Source organism: Marmota monax, unplaced genomic scaffold, assembly GCF_021218885.2.
Source record: "Marmota monax isolate L192 unplaced genomic scaffold, Marmota_monax_Labrador192_F-V1.1 WCK01_AAM20220418_F8-fsc00054, whole genome shotgun sequence".
In the NCBI taxonomy this organism is placed as follows: Eukaryota; Metazoa; Chordata; class Mammalia; order Rodentia; family Sciuridae; genus Marmota; species Marmota monax.
This window is the reverse complement of record NW_026692145.1, coordinates 5,766,174-5,781,475: the sequence shown is the minus strand read 5'-3', so window position 1 is coordinate 5,781,475 and position 15,302 is coordinate 5,766,174. Positions and strand designations below refer to the sequence as shown.

Below are 15,302 nucleotides of genomic sequence, written 5' to 3'. Positions count from 1 at the left end.
CTAAATCTGCCTCCCCCCAATCTGTGTATGCACGCACACACAGACACACACAAACACACACACACATACACACACACATCATTCATAACAGGCATATGACCAAGAAATGGTGATAGAAGAAAGATCATGAGAGATGGTATAATTTAGCTTTGTGTTACATCCTTCAATTTTTGTCGATGGTGGTCTCTGGTATCATCTTTTCCAATGTCTTATCTTACCTGTTGATTTTTAAACTAAGCCATTATAGGACTCTTTGGTATCCATGCCAACTTCAAAGTATCAAGTTGTAGATTTTTATGGACCAGATTACAGAAACACAAATTCTCCTGTTTTCTTACCTTTACACTTGTTTATAGGGTAATTAAAATAGAGTCCAAGCTATTCGTGCATGACACGGGTATTGCAGCTTGATTAGAGAAGAAAGGAACAAAGGGAAGCCACAGATGGATTGTTATGCTAGACTTTCTGAAAATCAGCATCCAGGTCAAGAATGAGGGTGAAAACACAGTTTAAAAGGTTTATGTACCCTGTTCCTAGTTTACTGTTAATTCTGTCCTGATATTAGACTTTTCTATGATTAATATGATATAATTTATACCAATAACATAATTAATATTACTATTAATTATAAGGATGATGATATAGAAGTGACCTTTGGAGAGATCACACCTAGGATTTTGCTTTCTAAAGCATCAGCAACAGGAATGGTGGGAATTCTAGGGAAAGGAAGAAAGGACTTTGGTGTACATTTTGAATCATCTATCAAATAGATCTAGTACCTAAACAAAATAAAGTGGCACTGTGATTTCTGCATCTCATCAGGCATCTTGTAGGCCACACCATGATACTCATTCTGAAGGGCAAATGCCAACTAGAAATCCCCTCATTCTTGCTCTCACTTAGCCAATGTTTTTCTGTAGTATTCAAGAGTACATAATGTCAGCAGCCAGGTCCTTGTTGCATTTCTTGCTGTCGCTACATTTAGACACTCTAAATTTGTATAACTTTTGTGAAGGTTCAGCCCCAAGCAGTAATTCTCCCAGTAAATCTTTCCCTGCTGGGCTTTCAGCATGTAGACATAAACAAAAGCAAGACTCAACTGCAGATGTACTGCCCATTGTCCCCCAGTAACTAAGATATTAATGCATAGTTGGCGGAAGTTTAATCTCTAGCTCTGGCAACCCTCTGTGTGCCCCAAATTCCAATGACCCCAATTACTCAGGCCCAGATACCCAGAAAAGTAAACTAAGGCAGCTCCTTCTAGTGCCTTTTCCTATAATGTGATCTCCTTGGGCCCAAGATCACAGATGAATCCAAGGACTGTTTGCTTGCCAAGGCCCAAAAAGAGACAGTGGTATCCATCAGGAACTTAGAAGCTATTAATCTCAGGGCTTTCCTTTCAAACTGAAGAATGCCCCTTCACTGGTTCCTGTTATTAATGTATAGAGCCAATTCAAAGCACATTGCTTCCATGTCAAGATTTCACTTTGGGATTTCTTTATCTTTTCCAGCCTGCTCGTGCCTCATAGCAGATGGTCTGGTACTGGGGGCAGGGGAAGCCAGGAGTAAGAGGAGGGGAAGAATGGGAAAAGAAAAAGAATTAATGATTTTTGTAACTAAAGTCTGCTTTATGTCAAATAGGGAGCTCCATCTAACCTGCATAAAAATCTGAAGTTTCAAACAGCATTCATTCACTGGGCTTCATTTCTATTCAACAAAGATGTATAGGACATCTGCTTAAAGTGAGGTACCACCCTAGACTACATAGGAGATGTGGTTGTTGGATTTTAACAACATTTGGTATAGATGGAAAATGAGTGATAGACAAAATTTAGAATCACAAGGGAATGCAATACATAATCTAGTAGAAGCACAAGAAAATAAAGTATATGACAGCACAGATATCTCATGGGACAGCCCAGAAGTCTCCTCTGGGATTTCAGAACATTGCCAAATGGCAGAGTATTATGAATTATAAGGGAAAGCACCAACACATTCTTCCTATACACTACTTGAGCTCCTTCTCCAAACCATAAGGCTGTAAAGTGTGTCAAATATGGTTTCTGCTCTAGCTTGTCATATGAATAGAGTACGCCCTTATCTCCATTCTATCATGTAAAGAGAAAAGCACTACTCATCTCATAATCTATCCCTGACAGGTAAATTAAATAAACAGAAGGAATCCACCTAGAAATTTCTCTTCCTGCTGCCTTTTCCCAGATGTCATCTTCCTATAGAAGAGGTGAAACAGATGAAAATTCTTGCCTATAGTACCAAGAAATATGTGGAGAAACATGAGGGTGTCAGGTACCTGGTTGGAGCTTGAGATGGGGGGCTCAGCAGAATGCGAAATGGTAGAAAGCATTGTTCAGGCCAAACTCTATCAAACAGCTTCAGGAGAGAGCTAGTTAAATGGCAGTTTCTGTGGTCAAGCAGCCTGCGCTTTGGCACTTGACCCTGGCACTTCATCTTGGATATGTGGGTTTACCTTTCCGGACACCAATTTCCTCAATTGTATAACATAGATCATGATTCCTAGTTGATAAAGGATGTCATGGGACGTAAGTGATATAATTCTTATATAAAGATAGGAGATAGTACAAGTTCAGTAAACACTTCACAATTCTATTCAGAGTTGGCCCTGATTGTGCAGGCATATGTTATTGAGAAAAAAAAAATTATTGCTGTGCACCTAGCTGGGATTCCATGACAGAAAGGAGGGATGAAAAGGGGAGAAAAAAAGATTGACTAGAAGATTACAGAGGTTGGCTTTTTACTAAAAACAAAACAAAACAGAAATCCCTTTTTAAACTTCCAGAGCATTCTAGTAGGAGGCTGGGCCTCTGCAGTAGAGTGGGAGTAGTTAGAGTGCATCTGATACTAGGAGGCCTCCTGGGGGTAGTCAGAGCTGACTGAGAGACTAGTGTGGTGTACCAGACCTGTAATGTTTACCAGAAAGCAGGACTAAAGATGGAACGTTCAGAGATGGGGTTCTAGAATGAAGAGGAATCAAAGGGAAATTGTTGTATGCATACATATGGAACAGAGGGGCTCTCAAGCTGCAGGGGCAGATCCTGTGGTTATAGGTTCCAGTGATCATTTAAACACTTGCAGTCATATGGAAAAAGTTAGAAAGGCTTGGGAGGGCAAGAGGGTGGTACTCTGTATTTCTCCTTACCAGGAAAGAGACAGCAACTGTCCTCCCTACTGTCTTTTAAACCACCACTTTTCTTTTCATTTTTCCCTCACTCTCCACCCCTCTTCCCTTCCTCCTCTTTCTTATAATGCTGTCTCTTGGTTAGTTGTGATTACAGTATTAATGTCCTTATATACAGGTTTCATCCAACTTCATGCCTTTGAATTCCTAAATGAGATGACTTGGATGGCAGATACTATATGATCATCACCATAAAACTCAAATAAAAAAGATGTCACCACAAGCTTCAGGTAAGAGACAGTTGCTATAGTCTAAGTGTTTGTGTCCCCCTAAAATTTATCTGTTGAAATCCTAACCCCCAAGGGGATGATATTAGGAGGTGGGGCCTTTGTGAGGTGGTAAGATCATAAAGGTGGAGCCCTCATGACAGAATTAGTGCCCTTATGTCCTTTCACCACATGAAGGTACAGAAAAAAAGACCACACCTACAAATCCAGAAGTAGGCCCTCCCAGACACTGAATGTAATGGCATTTTGATCTTAGAATTCCCAGCCTCTAGTAGTAGGAGAAATAAACGTTTATTGTTTATACCTCACTCTGTCTATGGTATTTTGTTATAGTATCCTGAACGGAATAGGACAAATTTGAGGCAAACAAATAAATCTGTACATGAGTAAATACAGAAATTGATTAGATTTGAAAAGAGTTAGAAAAGAATACACCTGCACCTCTATTGGAGGGCCAATGAGCAAACTCAAATGATTTCACAACTCAGGAGTTGCAACTTCTCTCCAAGTCCCTCATTCCTCCTTCAACTTTCTTTATCTTTCCTCCTTGGAGTTAGTGTCTTGGTTAGTCAGTGCTGCTATGTTAGATCTTAAAGCTTCATGCACCAAACCTCCCATCCTGAAGATTTTGTGCGGAGGACACCAACAGGAAAGTCTAAACCAAAGCTGTTACTCTCTAACATTTAACCAAGAATGGACAGAGGAACCACACTGGGTAGGCCCTCTGGAGAAACATATCCCAATCTAAAGAAAGGTTGTAGATATGGCATTTCTAATAGGGTAGAATGTCTGTGGATGAACACTAAATTTTCTTTCTCTTGAGAGAATCTTTGCTCTCATAAGGAAACTGTCTAGGGAATACAGGCATCACTTCAATTATAAAAATCTCTCTTGGAAAACCAAGAGAGCACAATATAAAAATTTGCTCTGATCCCTGGCTTCACTCTTCTGCTTTTATCACTTTAGGATCATAGTATCTCTCATAGTTTACAGCTAAGCTTTATAATATATATAGCATTAAAGTCCACAGCTATTTCTAGATTATTCTCCATCAGTGCATGTTACAAAGATTCCATTTCATTTTGCTAAACTATTTTGAGATATTGTTTTATCATGATGAAATACTAAAAATTTAGTTGTCCTGCACCATGATTTTTACTTTTTTGTGGCTTTTGAGAGATATTTAAATGATCACCTGTTGAGATGTGTCAAGAAATGTATTAAGGTCCAATCACTCAGAAAGTAGTGGAAAAAAGTCAGACAGAAAGACAAAAAGAAGCAGAAAGATCAGGAACAGGATATGGTATGAGGTATGAAAAGGAGAGAGAAGAGATTTATTCAGGGAGATAAGTTTTAGCAGATCCATGTACTGAGTTCCCTAAGCCAGCAGGGTCAATTTAGAATTGATCTGGGAGACAGAAAGTTTGAATGTATTCTATACTTGTTTCTACTCCCCACCAGCATGCTATATTTTGATGATTGGTCTTTTGGCACAAGACTATAAAATGAATAACTGTGAAGGCAGAAAGCATTGCACATATTAAACAGTGGTTGGTGCAACACACATTTAGTGTAGCTTACAGTGATCTGCATTTGCTCCATTTCAACCCACTGGACTGCTAGATAATGGGAATTGGAGCCTGAATGTCTAGGCTGGGGTAGAATACACCCCCTGGAATTTCTTTTGAATCTCTATTTATCAAGCTCCCTGACTGATGTGAAAATCCATACAGCAGAGACAGAATCAACATTTTTTTTCTTCCAAAAGAAAATACTCCTTTTTCAGGTAGCTCATCCTCTAGGCTGCAGACTGAACACAATTTTTTTAAGTCTAAGCATTAATTAGAGAGATAAAGAAATGTATCTCCCTTTGTTCAGAAGGAGAATTCTATTGAGCCTTTGACAATGAAGCTGCTTAAGGGACAGCCTGAGTTGCTGTTTCTGCACAGAGCTTCTGTAGAAGAAAGATAAAGAGCTCACCAGTGGAGGACTCTGGCTTCCTGCCATCTTCTTGCTGTTTCCTCTGGACTCCAGTGGGAAGTAGAGTCCTAAAAAGTAAATAAAAGGTCCATGAAGGCCAAAATGAAGCCTGTGACTTGAAGCCACACACCAGAATGCTCCACTGGGGCACCTAATTGCCTCTGAAAGTGTTTGTGAGTTTTTGTTCCCATTTTAGGCCCTGCTGCTTCCCCCTAGCATCAGCTGACAGATTATAGCGAGTGCACAAAAAGACAGGTCACTCAGGAACCCAGCCAAGATGGGTTTCTCATAGGCACATAAGGCTCCTTGAGGCCATACTACTAGTTTATCAGGTGCCTGGGAGTGAAAGGGGGGTCTAGTTTGCCCATCCACAGATAGTTTGCTTTAAACAGTGTGCTTGATAACAGGGAAGAAGCCATAAACAGCAGTTCTCTCAAGGTCACCTCCACTGAGTACTGAATGCAGGGTTGGGGATTTCTCCCAACAATGTGCCAAGTGCTAACCCCAGGCAGCTTTCTGACTCTAATTATGAGTCCTTTCCCTGAATGGATTATCCAGCTGAGCCACTCTTCTGCAGTCCTTGCGGTCTTTAGGCCATTATCATACATCTCTCTAGATCCTGCTAGGCCAGCCAAAACCTTTGCTTTTTCCTTTTTGGTGGGAGGAGGGATGAATAGACTTAAAAGCTTTTAAATGTATATGTATGTATGTATATGTGTGTGTGTGTGTGTGTGTGTGTGTGTGTGTGTGTGTGTGTATATATATATATATATATATATATATATATATATATATATATATATATATATATAAAATATTGCACAAATAGTTCAGGGTCCAGCACAGTGAATTTTTACATCTAAAGATAAAGGTGACAGATTCCCAGATCAAAAATTTTAAAAATTTCTCTACCCCAAAAGTTTTCCTGCTCCCATCCAGGCACTATCACCCAAGAGTATGCATCAATTCATTTTATCTGTTTTTTGGGGGGGCGGAGGATTACTAGGGATTGAACTCAGGGGCATTCAACCACTGAGCCACATCTCCAGCCCTATTTTGTATTTTATTCAGAGACAGGGTCTCACTGAGTTGCTTAGTACCTTGCCTTTGCTGAGGCTAGCTTTGAACTCTAGATCCTCCCGTCTCCGCCTCCCAAGCCACTGGGTTTACAGGCATGTGCCACCGCACCTGGTCATTTTATCTGTTTTTGTGCTTTCTACATTGAACCCTATAATATGCATTCTTATGTATGATTTCTTTTGTTTAATATTTTGTTTTAGAGGTTCATTTAGATGATTAAACATAGTTTTATAATGTTCATTCTCATTTCTGCTTATTGTATATTCATCCAAAGTAATACTGATTTTTATACAATCTAGGACTGAGGGGAAATTGGCTTTTTCCCTGTATTAGCTGTCATAAATAGGGTTGCTATGAACATAAGTATTTTGAAGAACATATAAGTATTCTCATGTACTTTATCTTCCCCATATCTGCGAAGCTCAATCAAGCCTGATTCCAAGTCTCACTAGATAGCAGCTGACAGGACTAATTAATTAGTGTGATTTTCAAATACCAAGTACAACAAAACATAGGATAGCTCTCATGTTCACACCCTACCTAATCTCCTCCCAATGAGTGTGAAGTTGACCTCTGACTTGCTTTTAAGTAGCAGAAGATGGCAAAAGTGATGGGCTTTCACTGTTGTAATTAAGCTGCATTATTGTTATATATAGCTGTGATGCTTAAATGTCACTACCGTGATTACACACACACACTTACATGTGTGCACACTGTAAAAGGGCCTATAGACAGGGCCACATACTAAGGACCTGCAGACAGCCTCTAGTTGCTAAAAGCAGTCTCCAGTCCCTATTCAGCAAAAGAAAGGGAACCTGAGTTCAATATCTGCAAGGAGATGAAGTCTACCAAAAAATTGAATGAATTCATGAATAGATTCTTCCCTAGTTGAGATTCTAAATAAGGACACAGGTGGCTTGATTGCATCCTTATGAGACTCTGCACAGAGGACCTACTTAAGTCATGCCCTAAGTGGCCTACAAAGACTATGAGATAATAAATGTGATCTATTTTAAGGCACTAACTTTATGGCAACTCATTATATACTGTATTTAGTTTCTTATTACTGCTTTAAAATATCACCATAAATCTATTACTTAAAACAACTTATGTCTATTATTTTAGATTTCTGGATTTCAGAAATCCTAAAACTAATGAGATGGCTGGGTTGTGCTTCTTCTGAAGGCTCTAGGTGAGAATCTGCTTCCTTGCCTGTTCCATCTTCTAGAGGCCACCCACATTCCTTAGCTCATGCCCCTTCATCCACCTTCAAGGCCAGCAGTACAGAATCTTCAAGTCTTTATCTCTCTAATCTCTTCTTACTTCCTCATAACTCCTTTCCTCATTCTGACCTTCCCATCTTCCTCTTATCAAGATCCTTGTGATTATACTGGGCTCACCCTGTATAATCCAGAATTGTCTCCCCATATCAAGATCTTTAACTTAGTCACATCCACAAAGTACCATTTGCCATATAACACATTCAACTGATTTTGGGGAATTCATATGCAGACATCCTTGAAGGTCATTATGTTACCTACCATGTGCTGCAATAGAAAACTAATATATCATTTACCAAGAGAATCACTTTCTTTTCCAAAATGCTATTCATCTGATTATATCATATAGTAGGGTTGCAGAAATTGTCCAAAAACCACCAAGTCCCTCCTAAAGCTTCTGTTATATCCTAAAATTTATATATCGCTTCAATATGTCATTTAATGCTTTCTGAGTTCATCCTGGAAGATCACTGATAGAACACTTTCATACCATATGAGGAAAAGTGGGATTTTTCCCAGTTTTTATGAGGTAAAGATGAGTATTTACAGAGGAACATACTTAAGAAAGTAACTTTCTTTTTACAGGCCAATGCTTTTGAGAAGAAACGGAGCCAAGGGCATATGCCAGTTTTCTTTTAAGATTCTCCTAAACTGCCTCAAAATTCTACTACCAACCAATTGTCCCTATATGATCACATCTGACAATGAAAACCAAAGGTTGGGATGACAGAAATGGAAGTATGCTATCATAAACGTGTTTTTTAATACTATACAGAAAGAGATAGAATATAACTTCAAGTTAGACTGTGATAAGTTAAAGATGTTTACTATAAACCCTAAAGTAAACTCTAGAATAATACTAGGAGTTATAGCTAATAGGCCATCAAAGGAAATGAGATTAAATCATAATTCAAAAGAATGAAAAAATAAAATAGGAAACAAAGAACAGATGGAACAAATAGAAAGCAAATAGCAAGAGGATAGATTTAAACCTAACCATATCAATATTTGTATTATATGTAAATTATTTAAAAATCTGAATGTAAAGTCAAATTTGTTGAATTGGACAGAAAAGCAAGACCATATGTCCTCTATAAAAATGTTTTATATCTAGAAAATAAGTTGAAAGCAAAAAATGGGAAAATATATATCATGTTTATACAAACTCATATTAACACCAGAAAGATTCAATTTCAGAATATTACTAGTAATAACTAAAGTCATTACAGAATTATAAAGTGTTCATGTCATTAAGATGACATAATAATCCTAAACATTTATACAACTAATAATAAGCTTTATAAAACAAAGACTGAGAGGAAATAGACAAATCCAAAATTATAGTTAAGTATATTAACACCCCTCTCTCAACAACTAATAGAATAAGTAGGCAGAAATCAGGATATAAAAGTTTTGAACAATGCTGCCAATCAGTTTATCCTAATTGAAATTTATACAGCATTCCACTCAATAGCAAAATACAAACTATTTTCGTGTACATCCAGAACATTTACCAAGACAGACTACATTCTGGGGCATGAAATATGTTTCCATGCATTTCAAATAATTCAAGTCACAAAAAGTATATTTCTTGTTTACAATAAAATTGAATGATAAATCAGTATAGTATTTCTCCCGTGTCTGTGGGGCATACATTGCAAGATCCCCAGAGGGTGCTTGAATCTATGGATAGTACCAAACCATACACACACACACACACACACACACACACGCATATACATGTGCATACATATATAACCAAACCATACATACACATTCAAATACACACACATACACATATGGCTTCTCTTTAGCATATAAGAATTGCTGGTATCACTAGTCTTCTTATGCTTTGGGGACATTATAAAGTGAAATAAAGGTTACTTGAATACAAACCACTACAGTTCTATGACAGTCAATATAATAACCAAAATGGCTACTAAGTGACTAACAAGTAGGTAGGATATACAGTGTGGATGTGCTGAACAAAAGGATGATTCACATTCCAAGCAAGAGAGAATAGGACAGTGCAAAATTTCACCATACTATTCAGAATACTGTGCAATATAAAACTTATGAATTGTTTATTTCTTGAATTTTCCATTTAATATCTTCAGATTGTGGCTGACCAGGGTAACTGAAACTGTACAGAGCCAAAGTGTTGATAAGGAGGGACTACTGTAATGGAAAAAATTATGAAAAAAAGATCCCCACTATTTGGAAATTAAATAACACACTTCTAAATCACTCATAGTTCAAGGAATAATTCAAGAAGAAAATTATAATGTATTATGAATAGAATGAAAATGAGAAAAAAAAACTTATATCAAAGTTTTGAGTCACTACAAAGGCAGTCCTTAGAGGGAAATTCATAGCAATCAAGATCTATGTTAGCAAAAAGGACACATTTCAAATGAATGACCTTAGCTTCTACCTTAAGAAATTAGACAAATAACATATAAAACAAAATTAAGAAGAAAGAAGATAAAATCAGAGCCGGGAGGACAGGGATGGAGGAATTACAAAGGAGTATGAAGACACTTTGGGGGTGTTGGATATGCTCATCTTAGTTATGATGATGGTTTCACAGATACACATACAAACATGTCAAAACTTATTAAGAGTACACTTTCAATGTGTGTGGTTTTATTAGGTATACCAATTACATCTCAATAAAGCAGTTTCTTAAACAAGCCCAGAAAAAAACAGTAAGTGTTCTCTTTGTTTCAAGTTGACAGTTTATTTCTTTAAGTACCTACCCAGTTCCTTGAGCCTTTTTCCAGCTTAACAATGATCCATCACAAAAGAGAGGAGGATGAAAATGCAGGTGGCTATTTGCCAAATGGATATAATAAAACCTGAATCTGCTAACTTCACAGAGTCCTGTGAAGATCAAAAGCGATAATGAACAGAACTCATTACAAAGTAAGAAAGTGTTATAAAAATGTTAGGGCTTATCTCACTAGTTCCAGATTTCCTGGTGAAGTGAATGATAGTACTAACTAGGGCCAAATTTGGAAGTGCACAGAATGTCTTTGATCTTCTATCCTGGCCCCGATGTCCTTATGCTGAGTTTCCCAAGACCAGGGAAGACTTAAATAGGCCTTATATTGCCAAATCTTTCTCTTTTCCTCCCTGATAAACTCTTAACAAGCTTTCAATTTCCCCTAGAGACCCTGTTCTCAACTAATAATAATAGGTGTTAAATAAGAAATTTAGAGAGGTGAATCTCTTAAAAGGTATTTATTGATATGTTATTGTTGATTCTGAGTGGCTTACTATGTCTTAACACTTGTTAAATACTAATTTCAACAACATTCTTCATTGCCAGGCTAAGGGGGTGTTATTTGGAGGTAGACAGCCCCTTACTCAGTTTACTCCTTTCAGAGACTGAAAACGTCTTGGAAATTCCTTCCACTAAGTGTACAATACTTCAGTTTTTCTGCTCTAGTTATTTTATTACAAGCCAGGGATCAATTACATAAGCATTCCTAGAATGCCTATAAATCTCCTCTCTCTCCCCCAACCCATGTGTGCACACCTTTAAAAATAATAAGAAAACAAAGCAGCTCTAATCAGTAACAGCATTGCGATGTACAATTTTATCCCTTATATATCACTTTGGGATTATAATTAAATCGTTAAAATGCATTGCTAATCTGTAAATCTGGGCTCATTAGCATAAGTGTACTCCATAATTACTAAACACAGGGTGCATGCTTGTGACTTTAATAGACTTTTCGACTATTAAGCCTGTCTGAATGTGACTCTCCACATGGTGGCCCAAGAGCTTCTAAAAGAACTTTCTTCAATTTTGTTCTATTGTACCAGGCCAGTGATATTAGTTTTCTTTTTTTTCAGAACCAGTAACAGGTTGACACAGATCACTGTACGACTCTAATAATTACTATTAAAAGTTTTTTTAAAAACATATGTAATCTGAAATAGTCTATCTCTATGATTTCAAACAAAGTATAAAATATAGACTTATTGATAGATTCAGTCCCTGTGAGTCTTCCCGAGAAAATTATCAAAAGAGACAATCTAGTTAGCTTGCAACTTTACTTGTCCTTGAATCTTTCATCACTAAATTTTTTTTGGATGCCATAGTTATAGATTCACTTCATTGAAGATGGATTTTTGGTTTGTTGGTTACATGTTTGTTTTTATGCTATTAACTTTCAGTTTATTATGGTTCAAGAATGAGTCAATAATGTGACATCCAGGAATATTTTTTAAAGACATTCACTGTACTGTGCTGAGCTCCACTGCCATGCAGGTGTTCACATTCTCACCAGGCAAGTCATAGTTCACTCTGTACCACATGTTCCTCCCTGGGGCCACAGCATTTTGTTGCAGGAATCCAGTCCCCTCCACCATGGCTCTATAATTCCACCAACCTGCCCAGCCATAATCACCAAGCTGGAGAAAAAGACTTGAGATTAAAAGAAAACTATCTCTTCTTTCCCATTGCCTATCTTTTATCATCAGCTATATTGGTACCTTTCTGTCCTCTCTCTAGGCTTGTGATCTGGCAGCAGTCTTGGGAAAACACAGTAGGAGAAGCTGGTGGTCTCTTGAAATTGGAAATATCTCAATAGTTTATCCTTTTCTGGCTCCAACGTCAGTGGATGGGTGGAATGAGATTTGAAAACTTGCTTTTTCTTTCTTGAAAAAATTCACCAATAGGTAGGAAATCCTTTCTCTTTCTTTTTCTATTTCTTCTCTTCTCTCTCTTACCACTACCCACAAAAGAAAAAAAAAAATCTAATGAACGCAATAAATGTTTTTTGGAGTGATGAAATACTAAATATAACTTCTAAATCTAAACTCAAGAGTTCCTGAATTCTCCCTAAAATAACTAGCTGATGTGATTCCTCCTTTATTCTTTTTTGAAAGTTTTATTTTTAACTAATAACAGTGATCCTACTGTGCAATAATACAACAGAGCTTCTTGCTTTTATCCAGCTATAACAGTACCCACTGTTCAATCTTTCCCCATCCCTCCCCCCCTCCTATTTTACTTAACAAGGTGCCCTCCAGCTTTATCCATGTCAATACAAATAACAGGATTTTATCCTTTTATGGCTTAATAGTATTCCTTTGTATATACATAGGACAGGGCTTCAACACTGTTCCTACAAGATCTTTGGAGACAAATAAGCAAATTAATCAGTTCTGGACTATCATCAGAAGATGTGATCCCTTGCTATTGCTTTCATTTCCTAAAGTCCTGGACTTTGGTATGTGGCTATAATAGTATTTTTAAATCAATCTAGGGGACGGGGTAGATTCTCCCTGGCAAACTATTCCACATATATTTCTCCTCAGAAGAGGCATGCTGTAGAGTTGAAAATAAAACTAGCTGGAAATCATTCTGGCCTTTAAGTTTCCAAAGCTGAAGCCCTTAGGAAAAGGGGATTCTCTAGTAAAGACAAAATGCCTTAGCCCGACTGTGAAGGGAGATAGTTTTTCCCAAGTTGTGGAAATAAGAGAGAGGGATAGTGTCTACCTCACTTTCTGACCCTACCTGTAGGAAAAGAAGAATCCAGAAGTCTTCTTACGGGCCAGGAAACAGCAAGCCTCCACAGAAGAAAAGGCAATGTGGACCCCAAGTGAAGAGAGAGAGGAGAGATGTGGGCTGAGTACACACACCTAGTAGACCTTATCTTTCTTCCTCACCTCCTCTCCACTGCCTGGAACTCTTCTGTACCTGAAATATTTTTATTTTAAAATTATTTCATTGATATAATTATAGATAATAGTGAGATTCATTGTTACATATTCATACAATACTTCTGTTCAGAAAAGCTTCATCATGTAAAGCAGGAATGCAGCCACCAGTGTAAGTCTGTAGTGAATATTCCCTATTAGTACCTCAAAATATGGGTGTATGCTTCTCTCTCTAGATTATATGGACTTCCTATGGGTTTTCTTTAGTCTAAGGGACAAGAAAAAATAAATACTCCACTTTCCTGGGAGGAAGTACCAGAAAGACCGAGATAGACTATAGGACATGGACAAAATCTGTATATTGTAACATTCTTTTTCATCGTAATGGGTCATTCATTTTAAAACACTTATTTGGCATAAAATATTTATTTTTAATCTTGTGTTTCAAAATATGTATATAGTTTGTTTTGAAATTCGGCATTAAATACCTTTTAAATTCCAAAAGGTATTGAAAAGCACATTATATAAAAATATAAAATGCTTTCGGTTTACCTTAATATTAATGTGACTTTGTGCAGTACCTAAAGAAAGCAAAATTGGAAAAACTGGGCATGGCACATTTGATCCCATGCAAGGATTAGAATTTCTGCACTGAAATGAAAATACTTAGAGCTTTATGTAAATGAAACATAAACCATGGAATCTCGGTGGAAATTGTTATAATTCTAAAAGCATTCACTTTAATAAATTCTGGAAGAAACATCATCTGGTAATGTGTCAGATCTATAGGGAAAAAAAGAATATGAAGCTTCTGGATAAATTTTACAGATATATTTTTCCAATAATTACTTTGCTTTATTTTTATCTTCTTGGGTTATACTTTTTGATATTTTTAATTAGATTTTTAAAGTTTGAATTCATATAGCATAAAAGTATTTACCTGAAAGCCTTCAAAAACCAGAAATTCTACAATGGAATGTATGTAATTAAAACAAAGACACTGGTAAATATATACAATGTAAATATGAAACATTACCTACAAATCTTAAGGCAAAACCTTCAGAATTTATATTTACAGGCATTGTTTTTATTAATTATATAGAATTCTAATATTCCAGGTATCACCGATCCCTAGCAGAAAAATTAAAGTCTATAAATGTCACTGCATTAAAATGCTATTCAGAAAAAAATCATTTAATAAACTATAAATTTTCATCAATGGCATATAATATGATATATATACTTGTTAAATGAATGTTACAATGACACAAAGAGAAGAAGAGCAAAAAATCCAAACTTTAATATAAGGACATAATTCAATAGAGTTAAAAATAATTGAATGCATAAAAAGTGAAGTTCTAGTATTACTAGAAATTAAATACCAGTAGTCCTGAATAGTTTATTCAGCTATAAATCATATATATGAATCATGCACCATTGTGTATGAAACAGAAACTTGGAATAGGAGCATCTGAATCTTTCCATCATCACCAGGTAGACAGGTGATGGTGCTCATCCTTTTTATTTCCTGCCACTACCAGGAAAATTGGTGGTAATGGAAAGGCTTCACTTTCTGAAAACTAAGAAAGAGCTGGGCATGACTGCACACACCTGTAATCCGAGTGGCTCAGGAGGCTGAGTCAGGAGAATCATGAGTTCAAAGCCAGCCTCAGGAAAAGTGAGGCCCTAAACAACTCAGTGAGACCCTGTATCTAAATAAAATACAAAATAGGGCTGGGGATGGGGCTCAGTGGTAGAGTGGCCCTGAGTTCAATCACCAATAAAAAAATAAATAAATAAATAAAAACTAAGAAAGGCCAACTGCTAAGAGACAATACCCCTTAA

The 15,302-nt window shown here is 36.8% G+C and overlaps 1 long non-coding RNA gene across 2 annotated transcripts in view; it reads right to left on the bottom strand.

Annotated features, from left to right (window-relative positions):
• The window catches only part of LOC124109001 (uncharacterized), a 302,970-nt gene that overhangs the window by 203,714 nt on the left and 83,954 nt on the right, over positions 1 to 15,302 (bottom strand). For both annotated transcript variants that reach the window (XR_009224560.1, XR_009224558.1), the window contains exons 4-7: positions 13,315 to 13,497; positions 12,288 to 12,526; positions 10,544 to 10,667; positions 5,425 to 5,492 (exon numbers count right to left, since the gene is read on the bottom strand). This is a non-coding gene — a long non-coding RNA (uncharacterized LOC124109001). The remainder of the gene's footprint in view (positions 1 to 5,424; positions 5,493 to 10,543; positions 10,668 to 12,287; positions 12,527 to 13,314; positions 13,498 to 15,302) is intronic.